The following is an 18037-nucleotide window of genomic DNA, read 5'->3' as shown; positions in this document are numbered from 1 at the left end:
AACATCTGACGGTGATGTTTTATGACCTTACGCACCAGGGTCATATTTTCACCAACTTCATGTTCCGACCCGTCTTTGTCCTGGTGTGCTGCAGAGGTGCGTCATCACTTTCCTTATCAGAAGAGCATGGCACCTTAACTGCCATCTCCTCTACTTCACTAACCTCAGACACTGACATAACAGACAAAATAGTTAACACACAAAATTAAATGACAGACAAAACAGACTCCTCCACTCTGGGTGTAGTATGGTTTGCCGGCGGTCAGGGTCCATGTGACCAGCAAACTGGCGCCGGAATCCCGACCGCCGGCATACCGACAGCTGGGTGAGCGCAAATGAGCCCCTTGACAGACAAAACAGACTCCTCCACTCCGGGTGTAGTATGGTTTACCGGCGGTCGGGGTCCCTGCGATCAGCAAACCGGCGCCGGAATCCTGACAGCCGGCATACTGACAGCTGGGTGAATGCAAATGAGCCCCTTGCGGGCTCACTACGCTTGCCACGCTAAGGGCACGGTGGTGCGCTATGCTCACCACGCTATCTATTCTCCCTCTAGGGGGGTCGTGGACCCCCAAGAGGGAGAAAAGATGTCTGTATGCCGGCAGTCGGGATTCCGGCGCCAGTATGGTGGTCGCCGGGTGCCCGGCCACCAGCAACCTGGAGACCACCCCTCCACTCCTACTACACAAGCAACGCATGCATGCGCGCACATGGTATCCGTTCACATGGTCGACCATGTTATAGTCGACAGTCATTAGGTCGACCACTATTGGTCGACATTGACATGGTCGACATGGACACATGGTCGACACGTGAAAATGGTCGACACATGAAAGGTCGACACATGAAAAGGTCGACATGATTTTTTTTACTTTTTTTTCTTTTGGGGAACTTTTCCATACTTTACGATCCACGTGGACTACGATTGGAACGGTAATCTGTGCCGAGCGAAGCGGTAGCAGAGCGAAGGCACCATGCCCGAAGCATGGCGAGCGAAGCGAGCCATGCGAGGGGACGCGGTGCACTAATTGGGGTTCCCAGTCACTTTACGCAAAAAACGACACCAAAAAAAGTTAAAAAACTCATGTCAACCTTTTCATGTGTCGACCTTGCATGTGTCGACCATGTGTTCATGTCGACCATGCCAATGTCGACCAATAGTGGTCGACCTAATGACTGTCGACCATAACATGGTCGACCATTCATACCGGAACCGCGCGCACACACACACACAAACACACACACACAATGACAATGGACTTAAACAAATATGACAGGGACAAAAAACTATGACAGGCTAATAATAAACAAGACAGTGTTTATATAACACAAGACAACTATCAGACTCAATACAGCACTCATAAATCACCAATAAACTGTCCCAAAACTCACCAACTCCTCAAGCCATAATCTCTCCCCGCTCCTCTAACTAAACCCACGGCATCAGATGGTTTGAGGCATATTTATATGCTTGTAACATGACTCTCCTACTTATAAAACTTTCAACCAATCACATACAGTTTTTAACTAGATACGTGACTGGCTGTATTGTACCAAATGCGACCGCACTAAGAAAATACGAACCGGAGTTAACTCCAGCCATGTACAGCAGTGTTTAACAAATGCGGATGGAAAACACAGTTGTGGAATACGAATCCATACACCATCGGAAAACACAAATTACACAAACACGGGAGTTTAGTAAATTTCTGATTCTGAATCGGCAGAATTGGAAGAAATATGGGAACTTATTAATTTTACCCCAATGTGCCCATGTTTTCAGATAAAGATCCATTTACAGAATCAGCCTTATTGTTATCATCCCAAAGAGCTGTCTTCTAGCAGCTTCCAGTGATCTGGGAACAACATAAATGTATACCAATCACAAACTGCAATTATTGTGTGTTGGATTTCCTGAGCTCACAGGTCACAGCTAATGCAATTTCTTATCTGCCATTTTTCCCATGCTCTATGTCACATGCGACCATTCTTGTTGCAAAGTAGGCCGAGGTGATGCATGTATCCTGCAAAGGGGTTGCGTATGATTTCCCGGCAGATTACAATGAATGTTTATTTTCTACTATATGACAAATATACCCTTCACTTTAGTCCTTATTCCCTTTAAAATAAGAGACAAATTCATAGAAGTAAGTATGGCTTTAAAACAGAATTCAAATAGAAATGTAATACAGTACTTAGCTAGAAGGGGATTATATAAATTGTAAAATTATTCAGATTACTTGAAAACCCCTTGTTCAAATGTTGGGCTCATGTAGAGTTGACTGCACTTTAGCCCTTCAATAAGAAAAATATTGATAAATCTAAAACTAAGCATTAAGAATTAAGTAAATTTAAACATGGTGCCGGATCGGCAACCATTAAGAAGTGGTGGCGGGCTTTTGAGCATGGCATCACCCATGAGACAATCATGACTCGCAGATCATCAGCCAATGGGAAGTGCCTGTGGCAAGGCAATCACAGCTCATCACTTCATAGCTCTACTCTCCCCAGTATCTAATGTGAGATGCCACCTGACGGAAGAGCCAGTTCGATGGTGGCTGTGAGAAGAAGACATCATGGGAGGAGCTCCAGTGGTCGCAGAAGTGGCCGAAACAGATTGCTGGAAGTGAGTTCACAGGTGCTCATTTTATTCGAACTGGAGCCTAAAGGAAGAGATCTCTGTATAAAAGAGGTGGCCATGGTACCCACATCGAAGAAGGTGGCAGGGACACATGGCCCACTAGTGTCCTTAGGGAGATGGCGCTGTGAGGAAGAGTGTGAAGACCTAGTGGCAAAGGAGTCAAGACGTTCCCCATGTTGGAAAAATCTTAGACCTGTATGTGTGGAACAGGAGTGTCCTGGGTACCTGGAGATACTAGTGGAAGAAACAAAGAACGCTGAGGAAGTAGATTATTCCCTGGGCAGGAGTCTGTGGAGAAGAGTCCAGACTCGTGGAAGATTACAGCCATGTCCGAAGATGGATCGGTCCATCAAGGGAAAATTAAGAAAGATACAGGCAAAGTGAGGGCTGAAGAATGTGACTGGCAGGATCTACTGGAGCTGTGCTCACAGGCAATTTCCATCTATGAAGAGGAAGAGAAGGTCCTGCCGGAAGTTAGGTGGACATTGAAGGAGGAGATGATTGTGGTGCTGTGTGTGAAACGGTTCCAGGGCAAGATGCGGAAACTGTTGAGCATGTCCCATGAGGATATGCTGCAGATGGTGGCAGACACCCAGGAGGATAAGGATGCGTTGGAGGAATCCACTGTTGGGTGGTAGTTAGCTCCACCCCCTGAAGATGGTAAGGATGCACCAGAAGAGCTGGAAGATGAAGAGTGGGTGGCTGCTGCACCCTTGGTAGATTTCCCCTGGTGGCCCACCGTGAGTGGCCCTGCCAAGTTGCCACTCCCAAAGGGGGATCCACAAACTGAGTTCAGCAGTTGCAAAGTAGGGGAGCTCAGAGCCAGTGAAGGAGGGATGTGGGGTCACAGTTGGCCCAGACTGGACCTTCAAACACAACCTTGCTGGAGGGACCATACGATACCCTGACCTGTGGAAGACTGAGATAGAGGAAGTCTTTGTAGTGGCTACAAAGGAAAATAGGGGCTGAAAATGTGGAGGTGTTTCTGACTTTGAGCACACAAGAGACTGGCACTGGGACAGCATGTCTGCTTTCAACACCAGTCATTCAACAGAAACACCAGTCATTCAACAGAGCTGGGCAGCATCACAGAAGTGGCAATTTCAACATGGTGCTGGACTGGCAGCCAATAAGAAGCAATGGCAATGGTCTTTTAAATATATCACCATCTGTGAGCCAATCACGGCTCGTCAATTGGCCACAGCTCTGTCTGCCCTCTGTTTCTGGTGTCAGATGCCACTTGGTGGAAAATTACATTACTCTGGTGGCCGCAGAAGGGGTCATAAGACACTATAATCATGGAAGAAGATGCTCTGCACTGGCTGAAAGCTGAGAGGAAGAGGCAGCACTGCTGGCCATGACAAGCCAGCACCAGAAGAGCATTACTGAGGACTGGAGAATGCTGCAGTGGTGGGATGCAAAAGAGCTAGTGAAGCCCATCATTGCAGCCTCTCTCACCTTGCAGAAAGGCCCACCATGTGGCCGATCTGTGTTAACCAGTCTCTATACCACCAGGGCAAGCTGATATGTGAGAAAATGTGGCTGTTTGGGCACTGAACAGCACTTTTTGTGTTGTGCCCATTAGTTTAGTTTACATGGCTAAACCTGGTCTGTTTGGGTGCAACATGCGCAAAAAAAAAATCCTATTTGAATATTGCCCCCCCCCACTTCTGAACTTATGTCTTCCCAAATAGGAAATTGGTCACTAAAAAACAATAATTGAACTGCCCCCTATGAGCTGAGAAAGAAAATATCTACATGGTGGGTCCATCCTTAGCTCCTAAGCAGTTAATTTTCCTTAATCCATGTGCTATTATATACATGACTGGTGTATTCTTCAAGACATTCATGTTATGTGTGTTGTGTCACCTTGCAGGCCCAGGTCCCCCTCCCCCATATACTCTATATTGTGTACATAGTACACCTGAAGGCTTAGGCTCCTTCAGCTTGGATTGGCACCCCCCACACCTACCCTGATTGTTTTTAACTAGCATGGATCTTGAGCATTCACAGACACAGCATATTGGGAAAGACACTTTCATAGTAAGTCCTGGATAAAGGTATACAATTTGTCAGTTTTAGGGATGAGTTTGGGGAGTTGATAAGATCGGGCTGCTTTGGGGTGGCACATTATAACACTTAATTTAACACTTTTTTTAAGCACTTTCAATTTTTTTTTACTAATACAACACTTTTTAGCATTTAAATTAATACCGCTCACCTATGTAATACCCTTTAACACATAGTTTTTGCTTCTTTCTTATTAACACTTACTAATACCTTAGCCTATCACTAGTGTGCTGCCCTAGGATGGCTGGCCTTCACCTGCTTACTGGGGACCCATGCCCTGGACTTAAATTTAGAGTTAGGGATCCACCAGACAAGGTCATCTGGATGCTGATTGGTGGGATGATATTGTTTGGCCAAAAGTATGCCAAGACCTCAATTTTGCTCTATGCTAGATGGCAGAGCTCAGTCTAATTATTCTGATTAGCAAGGCTTGGTACTATAGAGTGTGCATCGGCTTTATATTTTCTCTTCCTGTCTGTTAAATGAAATATACTAAAAGTCATCCTTGCATCATTAGTACAGTAACATGGTAAGCCATAAAGCAGGGAGGGAAGACCCTCAAAAGATCTAGCCATTGAAGTATTATTCTACTGTTTGTGCATTTATATGATTATCTTTTGCAGCATGAGTCTGGCACCCTTGTTCAAGGAATAGAATAATGACCTGGGATATTCGTGTGATCTTGTTCTGTGACATCCTCCAGTTTAGAAGATCATTACTTGCAAGATGGGAAGAACCAACTTTTACTTTCAGAATTTATGATCAATAAAAGTGATAGCTTTTATCTTTTTATAAAACATTCAAAGACTTAAAAAAAAAAGCATATGAAGCATGTAACCCTGGGAATCACCTCGCACCTACAGAACTGCAATTAGAGGAGAATAATTGCAGTCTACAGTGTATTAACCAATACTGCTACATAAGGTGCCTGTTTAAGGCAATTGGGAGCAATATGTTTTCTAGTGTTAGAGATGATATCGACTAATATGCTTTTATTCACAGATGTTTACAGTCTAAAGGTAATTTTCGTAAGACGAACACCCCAAAAATTACTAGCTCAGTGTGCACAAATGATTCCTCCCATTATTTGCGCTGGGGAGCAGTCTGTGCCTATAAAAATGTGTCTTGATATTTAGAGGTGCAGGAACCTCTTTAGAATAAGGTCTGTAAAAAAGTGTAAATGTCACATTGAAGTCTAAACTCCTGCACACTTACTACTATCTGAAATGTGTATAATAATGTTAGGCACTGCATGCTGGTTCAGAGTAGCCGTGTTGTATATTTTATTTAAATTGATTTAAAATTTGTGTCTCAGCACTGATCAGGAGCTGGCCCGCGGCTTCATTACATATTCATTATAGACTCAGAGCTGGAGAGAGGCCCCGCCTCCTGTCCTCACAGCTCAACCTCTCACTGACGGGGGCTGCCTGAGACTTATGCTGGGGTTAGGCACACTCCGTCTCCTCTTGTCCTACTGAACCGGCCCACACTGCACAGCACTGCCAGGGGGGTGTAGTACGGCTGACCGGCGGTCTCCTGCCCGCCGGTCAGCTTACCGACGGTCTCCTGACCGCCGGTCAGCTTACTGACGCCGGGATCCCGGCAGCATACCGATGCCGGGATCCCGGCGGGGAGGGGTGAGTGCAGCAAGCCCCTTGCGGGCTCGCTGCGCTCGCCGCGCTGCGGGCTCGGTGGCGACCTGCGGTCGCCACGGGTTCTATTCCCACTCTATGGGTGTCGTGGACACCCACGAGTGGAAATAGTCCCTGTTGGTCGGCATGCCGACCATCGGGACAGTGACCCGTCGAGCTGGTGGAGGAGGTCATGTGACTGTCGGTCAGCTGACCGGCGGTCACATGAATACCACCCCTGTCAGGGTAAGGCAGTGTTTGCTGGCAGCACCTCATGTACACAAAGTTTACCAAATCCTAGCAGCAGCTGGAGCCTAGGGACTGTTCAGGAGACTGCTGTGTGACAGCGTGGTGCTGCAGCGAATGTGTGGGACCAGGCATGCCAGGAATGGAACACCAGCAGCAACTCCAGGTCAGTGCTCCCATCCCAGTGTCTGCCCCTCCTTCAGTCCAGTGTACCCCACCATCACTGACCCCCCATCCAAGTGTCTTCCACCCTGCCAGCCCAGTGTCCAGGAGCGTATCTACCCATTGGCCAGGATGGCACTCGCCAGGGGCACCGGCAAAAGAGGGGCGCCGTCTGATAGTGCCACACATGGCCAAGGGGTAGACTAGGCACTAGGCAGTTACCTGTTCGTACCGGAGACATGCAGCACAGCAGTCACTAGGTGTAATTAGCGCTGATATCCGGCACTGCACTTCAGTGAAGCAGCTCTAAAACTACAACTCCCAGCAGCCCTTGCTACTGGGAGTTCCTGGCAGCAAGGGCTGCTGGAAGCTGTAGTTTTACTTAGAGCTGCTTCACTGAAGTGCAGTGCAGGACGCTGGCGCTAATTACACCGAGTGACTGCTGTGCTAAGCGACGTTACCTGCAATATCCCGTTAGGTGACATTGTATGAGGTTCCCGCGTGACCTTGCGCTGAGCTGATTTGCCCTCTACATGCAGCATACTGATGGCACAGACTCGGGTAACTAATATTTTAATCAATTTCATTAAGTAATTATTTGTAAGGGTTTTAATGTGACATTTTATTAATTGATGTAGAAGCGGATGCTGTGCTGCACCAGGATTTTACAGCGCACGGCTCGTCGGCGGGATTTATTGGGTGCTAGGAAGCCAGTAACAGAGCATACTGGACATACTGATTTTATGGGATTTCTTATTTATGGCTACTCTACGGCCATAAAGCTTCTGCATGTTTTTTGATCCTTTAATAAATATTCTATTTAGTAATTTTCCTGGAGAGTTTTGAGCACTGCAGAATCTAATAGTTTGTATTCTGAAAGCAGCATCACCTCATCATCAGGTACACAGGTAAGTACAGCTCCTGACCACTAGGTGGCACCAATTATTTAATTGGTGTGTTTGTGTGTATTGTGTATAACTCCAGTGATCGCAATTGTGATCCCATGCTGCGTCAGATCTGCGATACCAGCAGATGTTTTTAATTCAGATGCCTCCTGCAACATTAGTATAATTCAGCAGCTGCTACTACATTGCATCCATCTCTGAGTCCCTCCCTCCTAACACCAGCACAGTATAATGGGCCTAATCGTTCACAGACATACAGTATCGCTTGGGCACACTGGCCGACGCACCTGCGATAAATCGGCCGTACAATTGAACAGCTGTTATATCGGTGTACCAGCATAAGGCTTCACACAGTCCTTGTAAGCCCGCCCCCAGACTCCTGTGAAACTAGGCACTACTATATATTTATATACAGTATATGTGTGTGTATAACTGTATATATATATATATATATATATATATATAGTTCTGTGGTCATCCGCACTAATCTGCACATCAGAGATCCAATCAGATGGTGCTCAACTCCAAGGAAAAGTTATTTCCAATAAACAGTCATTTGTGAAAGAGGGCATGTCCAGCGAGCTCCCAATTGGGAGTATTTATACCATCAGCAATCAGACACACGCATACATCACTTCCTGTAGTTAAATCAATCAGGAAATAGAAATTGCCATAATGATTAAATATAACTTCAAAAAAACATCAAAAAACATCAAGGTATGTTTTTTGAAGTTATCTTTAATCAATTGGGAGCTTGCTGGACATGCTGCTTCTGGTGTCCTGCTTTTTGCATTACCTTATGGTGTCTTGACAAAGATCTTTTGGATATGATCGAAACGTCGACTTGATTATGCACAAATAAATGACCTTTTGACGATTTTACAAAAATGGTGAGTGCCCTCTTTCACAAATTACTATACACTGCTCAAAAAAATAAAGGGAACACTAAAATAACACATCCTAGATCTGAATGAATGAAATATTCTTATTAAATACTTTGTTCTTTACATAGTTGAATGTGCTGACAACAAAATCACACAAAAATTATCAATCGAAATCAAATTTATTAACCCATGGAGGTCTGGATTTGGAGTCACCCTCAAAATTAAAGTGGAAAAACACACTACAGGCTGATCCAACTTTGATGTAATGTCCTTAAAACAAGTAAAAATGAGGCTCAGTAGTGTCTGTGGCCTCCTCGTGCCTGTATGACCTCCCGACAATGCCTGGGCATGCTACTGATGAGGTGGCGGATGGTCTCCTGAGGGATCTCCTCCCAGACCTGGACTAAAGCATCCGCCAACTCCTGGACAGTCTGTGGAGCAACGTCGCATTGGTTGATGGAGCGAGACATGATGTCCCAGATGTGCTCAATTGGATTCAGGTCTGGGGAACGGGCGGGCCAGTCCATAGCATCAATGCCTTCGTCTTGCAGGAACTGCTGACACACTCCAGCCACATGAGGTCTAGCATTGTCTTGCATTAGGAGGAACCCAGGGCCAACCGCACCAGCATATGGTCTCACAAGGGGTCTGAGGATCTCATCTCGGTACCTAATGGCAGTCAGGCTACCTCTGGCGAGCACATGGAGGGCTGTGCGGCCCCCCCAAAGAAATGCCACCCCACACCATTACTGACCCACTGCCAAACCGGTCATGCTGGAGGATGTTGCAGGCAGCAGAATGTTCTCCTTGGCATCTCCAGACTCTGTCACGTCTGTCACATGTTGTCACGATCCGGGTATCTGGACGCCATTTCTTACCCATCAGATGCCTCCTAAGGCTGGCTCAGCGCTCCAGGACCGGATCCCATCTGTTATCCTAATGTTCACATTCCTGCATCCTCTCCTGTCTCTCTGAGACGCTGTCACAGTAACGCCTTATTACATCTGGCATGGCGTCTCCCGCGGCCTCCGCCGCCGTCCCTGAGCTTCTGCATGCAGAGTGTCAGAGTGGCGATTACGTCAGCCGCGGCCTCCGCTGTGTCCGCGTGGTTGGATGTGCACTTGTCAGCCTGGCGTCTCCTGTCTCCAGTGGCCGGCGCCGCCATTACTGTTTTCATTACCACATGGATTACAAACCAAACTTCCCTCCAAGTGTCTGCATGGGCGCAGCCATCTTGGATTCTGTCAGCTGATCATTTCCTCCAATCTGTTGTCAGTATTGTTAATCTGCATAATTGCCTAGCCAATCCCTTCCTTGCTGCAGGTATAAATACACAGTGCCTGAGCAAGGAAGGCGTCAGTGCTTTGGTTGTCAAACCTAGTTCCTGTTTGTCTCTCTCCTTTGATTGTCTTCCAGGTTCCAGCTCCTGTCTCAAGACTTCCACCATAGAGACCCGCACCAGCATTCCACCTGCGGTGTAGCCTGACTCTCCGATCCATTGTGGATTCATCTGTTTCCAGCTACAACATTACCTGCTTCCAGCCCAGCTTCCAGCAGAGTACAGCTTCTCTTAAAGGGCCGGTGTCCTTTCTACACTTTACCACTCTCCACCGGTATTATTATTTCTCCGCTCCCAAGTTCTACATTTCATTCATATTGCATCGCTCTCAAGCTTCATTTATTATTTAACTGGTTCCAGCCAGTATCCACTCCGTGCTAACAACAGTCTGGTTCCAGCCAGTATCCACAGCAGCCGTTTTATCTTCAGCAACCCAGCTTTTCCTGGAACACCAGCTGGTACAATCCTGGGTTATCTCCATTGCTACAGTCGGGCCTGGTAAGGACTTTCCATCTAGAAGATTATAAGAACTATCTCACACTACCAGTGCCCTGTGGCTCCTGCCACCCTGTAGTACCCAGGAACTGTATTTATTCTTTGCTGACTTTTATGTTTTCTTTTACTGCTGCTGTGTTGCGGAGTTGTCATAATAAACATCATTGACTTTTATCCAAGTTGTCGTGGTCACGCCTTCGGGCAGTTATTATTCATGTTACTTACATGTCCAGGGGTCTGATACAACCTCCCAGGTTCCGGTACATCTCAGCCCCTACAACTGAGGCTGCCTCCCGTCAGCTCAGGCCCTCAGTTGTGACACATGTGCTCAGTGAGAACCTGCTTTCATCTGTGAAGAGCACAGGGCACCAGTGGCGAATTTGCCAATCTTGGTGTTCTCTGGCAAATGCCAAACGTCCTGCACGGTGTTGGGCTGTAAGCACAACTCCCATCTGTGGGCGTCGGGCCCTCATACCACCCTCATGGAGTCTGTTTCTGATCGTTTGAGTAGACACATGCACATTTGTAGCTTGCTGGAGGTCATTTTGCAGGGCTCTGGCAGTGCTCCTCCTGTTCCTCCTTGCACAAAGGCGAAGGTAGCAGTCCTGCTGCTGGGTTGTTGCCCTCCTACGGCCTCCTCCATGTCTCCTGATGTACTGGCCTGTCTCCTGGTAGCGCCTCCATGCTGTGGACACTACGCTGACAGACACAGCAAACCTTCTTGCCACAGCTCACATTATATGCCATCCTGGATTAGCTGCACTACCTGAGCCACTTGTGTGGGTTGTAGGGAGGTCATACAGGCACGTGGAGGCCACAGACACTACTGAGCCTCATTTTGACTTGTTTTTAGGACATTACATCAAAGTTGGATCAGCCTGTAGTGTGTTTTTCCACTTTAATTTTGAGGGTGACTCCAAATCCAGACCTCCATGGGTTAATAAATTTGATTTCCATTGATCATTTTTGTGTGATTTTGTTGTCAGCACATTCAACTATGTAAAGAACAAAGTATTTAATAAGAATATTTCATTCATTCAGATCTAGGATGTGTTATTTTAGTGTTCCCTTTATTTTTTTGAGCAGTATATATATATATATATATATATATATATATATACACACACACACACACACACACACACACACACACACACACACGTGGCATAACATGCATTAGAGGGGTACTGCTGTGTGGCATAACGTGTATAAGGGGTACTACTGTGTGGCGTAACCTGTATAAGGGGTACTACTGTGTGGAGTAATGTGTATAAGTGGTACTGCTAGGGTTGCCACCTCATCCCTTTAATCCTGGAGACCTGTGATTTACACAGGTTTTGTGTCTGATTAAAACCAGTGGTAATGCAGGCTTGAATTTAATCAGCCACAGAACCTGTATTATTCATAGGTCTCCAGGATTAAAGGGATGAGGTGGCAACCCTAGGTACTACTGTGTGGCATAACATGAATGACGGACACTACTGTGCGGTGTAATGTGAGTAAGGGGCACTACCATGTGGTGTAATTTGAATTGTGGGTACTATTGTGTGGCCACACTCTTTTTTGGCCTTCCCCATTTTAAATATGGAGGGGCGCCAGTCCCTTACTTTGCCAGGGGCGCTCCAATTCCTAGATACACCCCTGCCAGTGTCCCTCCCTTTCCTCCCCAACCAGCACACTGCCCCATCTAACGGCCTCCCTGCTATTACCCCCCAGTGTCCCCCTTCATGCAGCCTAGTGTATCCCATTCTCCTGCCTAGTGTTCCCCCTCCCATCACCATCTCACTGCCCCACTTTCCCTCCAGCCCAGTGCCCCCCTCATTGCAATGCCCCCCATCCAGCCCATTGTCCACCTTTTATATCACCTGTATTCTCTGTGTATTCTCACAGTCATGTATATCAGTATATAGTATATTTGTGCTGTGTCATATCTATGTATACCTGTCACTGAGGTATTCAGTCGTTTTTTATGTAATGCTAATTAATGAGCGCTCGATGGAGCAATTCAATAGTTTTGGGGCACCTAATAATTATTGTGCTTATCGCACCTAAAAAAACAGCTAAACCAGTCTAAAGTCCACAGACTTTTCACACATTTCTGCACATTTCCTCTCCCTGTCACCAACTGCCTGTCACCTTCTTGATGACATTACCCACTGCCTCTCCATCTCCCATTATCTCTCACTGTCACCCTCTGCCTCTCCCTCTCATCCTCTGCCAGTCATGCTTTTCCCTTCCCTATCATCTTCTACCTCATCCTTTCCCTGTTACCCACTGCCTGTCACTCTCTCATGTCACCCACCGACTCTCTCCATCACCCTCTCACCCATTGCATGTCCATGTCACCTACTGCCTGTTACCTTCTACCTGGCATCACTCAATGCCTCTCCCTGGTGTCATCAACAGCCACTGCCTATCACCCTCTCCCTGTCACCCACTGCCTGTCACCCTCCCTCTATTCCACTGCCTGTCATCCTCTTTCTGGTGCCACCCACTACCTCTACCAGTCACCCTCTACCTGTCAAACATTGCCTCTCCCCATCATCCTCCCCTATTACCCACTGCTAGTTGCCCACTCCCTGGTAACCAACTGACTCTCCCTGGCATCAGCCACTACCTCTCGCCATCACCCTCTCCCTGTCACCCACTGTCTCTCTTCCACTGCCTGTCATACTCTCCCTGCCATCACCCACTGCCTCTCCCAGTCACCCTCTCCCTGTCAGCCATTGCCTCTCACCATTACCAATTGCCTCTCTGTCTCCCATCATCTCTCACTGTCACCTTTTGCCTCTCCCAGATGTCACCCTCTGACTCTTGCCATCACTGGCTGACTCTTCCTCTCATCCTCTGCCAATCACCCTTTGCCTCTCACATCACCTTGTCTAACTGTTGCCCACTGCCTCTCCCCATCACCCTCTCACCTACTGCCTATCACCCTCTACCTGGTGTCACCCACCTGCCTCTCCCCATCACCCTCTGCCTCTACCTGGCATCACCCACTGCCTCACCCTGGTCACACTTTCCAGTCACCCGTTGCCTCTTCCTGTTACCCATTGCCTCTGTTTCCCACTATCTCTCCTTATCACCCTCTCCATCTCCCCCATCACCCTCTGCCTCTCCCAAACATCACCTTCTGTCTCATCCTCTGTGCATCAACCTTTGCCTCTCCCCATCACTTTCTGCTTCACCCTCTCCTTGTCACCCACTGCCTCTGCCTTGCTTCAATCACTGCCTCTCTGTGTAACCCTTTTTCAGACACCCACTGCCTCTCCATGTCACCCATTACTCTCCCCATCAACTCCTCCCTTTCACCAACTGCCTCTCCTTGTTGCACTCTCACCCACTGCCAATTACCATCTGCCTGGTGTCAAAAACTGCCTATCCCCATCACCCTCTGCCTCATCCTTTCCTTGTCATCCACTGCCTATCCCTTGTGTCACCCACTAACTCTCCTTGTCCCCCCCCTTCATGTCATCCAGTGCATCACCCTATCACCCTCTGCCTTTCCCATCACCCACTGCCTCTCTCCATCACCCTGTCCTGGTGCTGCCCACATGAGGTCACTTCCAAAACAATTTCCAGGGCCACTTTTAGTTTCCAATTCGCCCCTCTGATTACATGTTTTATATTCTCATTGTGACAACATTCTTGTATAATGACCTGTGGGCTTTCAGATTTCTGACCAGCTTTGGCACAACTAGTTCTATAATTAGACCAGGAACAGAATTTTCAACATATTCATGTAGAATTGGCTGCTCTGCTACTAACACATCTACACAATTGCATCTGTACAAAGTACCTTCCACAACCACAAGATATCAGTGTGGTGCAACCTCTTGCACACAGGAGCCAAGTCTACAATGGTCTGTACGATCTTCAGGAAAGCTTCATACGAATTGGCTCACCAATAATACATTCAGACAACTTCTTAGAGAATTCATTATACCCCAACTTAGAAATCCTCTTCCTCTGCTGAAGCTTCCTGGGTACAACTTGTACTGCACTGGGATAAGTAAAGTACTGTACTGATGACTGGCAGAGACCCTTTCTGACCCAGGATGCTACTAAGACTCTTATCCACTCACTGGTCATCTCCAGACTGGACTACTGTAATCTCCTCCTGACTGGCATTCTTGACAAACACCTTTCTCCACTCCAATCTATCCTCAATGCTGCTGCCCGGCTCATTTTCTTTACCAAACACACTACGTCTACCTCTCCTCTCCTACCTTCACTGGCTCCCCTTCCCTTTCAGAATCCATTTCAAGCTGCTCACATTCGCTTACAAAGCCCTCACCCACTCCTCTCCCATCTACATCTCTGATCTTATCTCCCTTTACACTCCCACCCGTCCTCTTCGCTCTGCTAATGCACGACGACTCTCCTGCCTACGGATTACTTCCTCCCACTTCTACCTCCAAGATTTTTCATGTGCTGCACCACTTCTCCGGAATTCCCTACCGCTCCCCCTCAGACTCTCCACCTCTCTACAAAATTTCAAACGGGCTCTCAAGACCCACTTCTTCACCAAACCCAGCCAAATCTCATCCTAACCCTCTGTTCCACATTCTCTATGTACCCCATCTGTGTCACCCCTGTCTGTCTACCCCTCCCCTTTAGATTGTAAGCTCTCACGAGCAGGGCCCTCTTCCCTCATGTGCTCATCCTTTGTCTTACTTTAATAATCTTCAACTGTACCACATCCAGCAGTCTTCTGCCACCTGATACTTATTCCAGTGTCATCTGCTGATGTAACTATGTTTATTTACCCTGTACTTGTCCTATACTGTCACCAACTGTAAGTTGCTGTTTTCCTGTTTGATTATTTATGTACTCTGTAATTGGGAGCTGCGGAACCCTTGTGGCGCCATATGAAATATAAATAAAGGATAATAATAATAATAATAATAATAATAATGTCTTGTCTCTTTAACATTAGACACTGCACTTGGCTAGTCCCCATGCCCTCTATAGATTTATTCCATTAATATAACATGGCCTCCCATGGGTTTATATTACCACTGTTAGCTTTTTTTGTATGGATTTTACCATTTGATTTTGGGTGACATAGGGATGATGTAACTCCCATTCAAATGGAAATCATATAAATTGTTCACATGCAAATTGGGGTCCATTGTCTGTGATACAGTAGGTCTTTCAGGATGGCCATAATGTGCACATTGTGCCTTGCAATGCTTTATTGTAGTCTCTGAGGACAAGTCTGGGAGTAGCTCAATTTCTCACAGATCAGAATAATGGTACACTAGTACATTGGCGGCTCCTGAAGTGGGGCTGCAGCGCAGTCCAAAATTCAAATAGGGGAGCCACACCAACTGCCAGTGAGTCCCAGCTGGAGATGTTTGGCAGTGCTTGGGGTGGCAGTTGGTGAGGCTTCCCTATTTGAATTTTGGAACCACCACTGGTTTACATAAGTAAATAAACTCATGCTAGTAATCTGCCATGGATGTATTGGTATCTCCTGTGACATCATAGTTTCTTTCTGTTGTGCATGTGTATAATCATTACATGCTGAGCAGTTGGCAACAAAGTTTTTCATCTCCCTTTGGATGTTAGGCCAGTATATCTTGTGTATGTCTTGTATAGCTTGCATCCTATTCAAGATGTGAATGTATGAGTGCTAGCATGGTATTGGAATTATGACCCTTGGTCCCTTGTACAAATTTCCATTCTGTATGCTGATCTCATTTCTACATGTCCAATACTCCCTCATGATAAGTAGTATCTCTTCTTTCAAATATAGCAATCCAGCCAGTAGACCTCAGAATCTGCAGGCTCTCATCAGTAATGGTATGCTGCAGAACCTGATGTAGCCGCTGATCAGTGATATTCAGATAATCTGCCTGGTTACTCTGTGCAAAATCAGTAAGCACCTGATGCATGGTCCATCCACAGCTATTGTGTCACTGATGTGCATCTCAGGGCCTGGCTGGTAAATTACACAGAGATTATAATGCTGTAATGTTAGCATCATACTCTGAAGTCTTTTTAGGTGCATAAAGAAGAGGCCACTTTTTTACAAATGGCAATTATTGGCTTAGGACCGGTCTCCACTGTGATCATGTCCTGGCTGTAGAGAAAGTAATGAAAATGAAAGCGAGCAAACACAATGCTCAAGCACTGCTTTTCAGTCTGTGCATAATTCTGCTCGCTTGGAGTCAATGCCCTTGAAGAAAATGCAGTTGGTTGTCTTTCTAACAACAGGCAACATCCCAGTCTAGTTTTGTTTGCATCACTCTGTATTAGTGATGAGCGGGTTCGGTTTCTCGGAAACCGAACCCCCCCGAACTTCACCTTGTTTACACAAGTCCGAGGCAGGTTAGAACCTTCCCGCCTTGCTCGGCTAACCCGAGCGCGCCCGAACGTCATCATCCCGCTGTCGGATTCTAGCGAGATTCGGATTCTATATAAGCAGCCGCGCGTCGCCGCCATTTTCTCACTCGTGCATTGGAGATGATAGGGAGAGGACGTGGCTGGCGTCCTCTCCGTTTATTGTAGAACTAGAAGTTGATTGGTTTATTGCTTTTGCTTAATTGTGGGGAGGATTGGGGAGCAGCTGTTAGGAGGAGTACAGTGCAGAGTTTTGCTGATAAGTGACCACCAGTTTTTATCCGTTCTCTGCCTGAAAAAAACGCTCCATACCATATCTGTGCTCAGTGTGCTGCATAATATATCTGTGCTGAGTGCTCACACTGCTTAATTGTGTGGACTGGGGAGCAGATATAGCAGGAGTACAGTGCAGAGTTTTGCTGACAGTGACCACCAGTATACGTTGTCTGCCTGAAGAAAAACACACCATATATGTGCTCAGTGTGCTGCTTTATTGTGGGGACTGGGGACCACCAGTATAATTAATATTATATAGGAGGAGTACAGTGCAGAGAGCACTGCTGTACCTACCTCTGTGTCGTCATCCATTAAGTATACTATCCATCTACATTCTATACCTGTGGTGCATTTTAGTTTTGCAGTTTGCTGACAGTGTCCACCAGTATACTATATATAGCAGTACGGTAGGCCACTGCTGTACCTACCTCTGTGTCGTCACTCGTCATCCATTAAGTATACTATCCATCTACATTCTATACCTGTGGTGCATTTTAGACAGTTTTGCAGTTTGCTGACAGTGTCCACCAGTTTATTATATATATACTTATAGCAGTACGGTAGGCCACTGTTGTACCTACCTCTGTGTCGTCACTCGTCATCCATTAAGTATACTATCCATCTACATTCTATACCTGTGGTGCATTTTAGACAGTTTTGCAGTTTGCTGACAGTGTCCACCAGTATACTATATATATACTTATAGCAGTACGGTAGGCCACTGCTGTACCTACCTCTGTGTCGTCACTCGTCATCCATTAAGTATACTATCCATCTACATTCTATACCTGTGGTGCATTTTAGACAGTTTTGCAGTTTGCTGACAGTGTCCACCAGTTTATTATATATATACTTATAGCAGTACGGTAGGCCACTGCTGTACCTACCTCTGTGTCGTCACTCGTCATCCATTAAGTATACTATCCATCTACATTCTATACCTGTGGTGCATTTTAGACGGTTTTGCAGTTTGCTGACAGTGTCCACCAGTTTATTATATATATACTTATAGCAGTACGGTAGGCCACTGTTGTACCTAC

The sequence above is a fragment of the Pseudophryne corroboree genome, chromosome 6 (assembly GCF_028390025.1).
Source record: "Pseudophryne corroboree isolate aPseCor3 chromosome 6, aPseCor3.hap2, whole genome shotgun sequence".
Lineage (NCBI taxonomy): Eukaryota > Metazoa > Chordata > Amphibia > Anura > Myobatrachidae > Pseudophryne > Pseudophryne corroboree.
The sequence above is the reverse complement of the archived record's forward strand: the minus strand, read 5'-3'. Positions refer to the sequence as shown.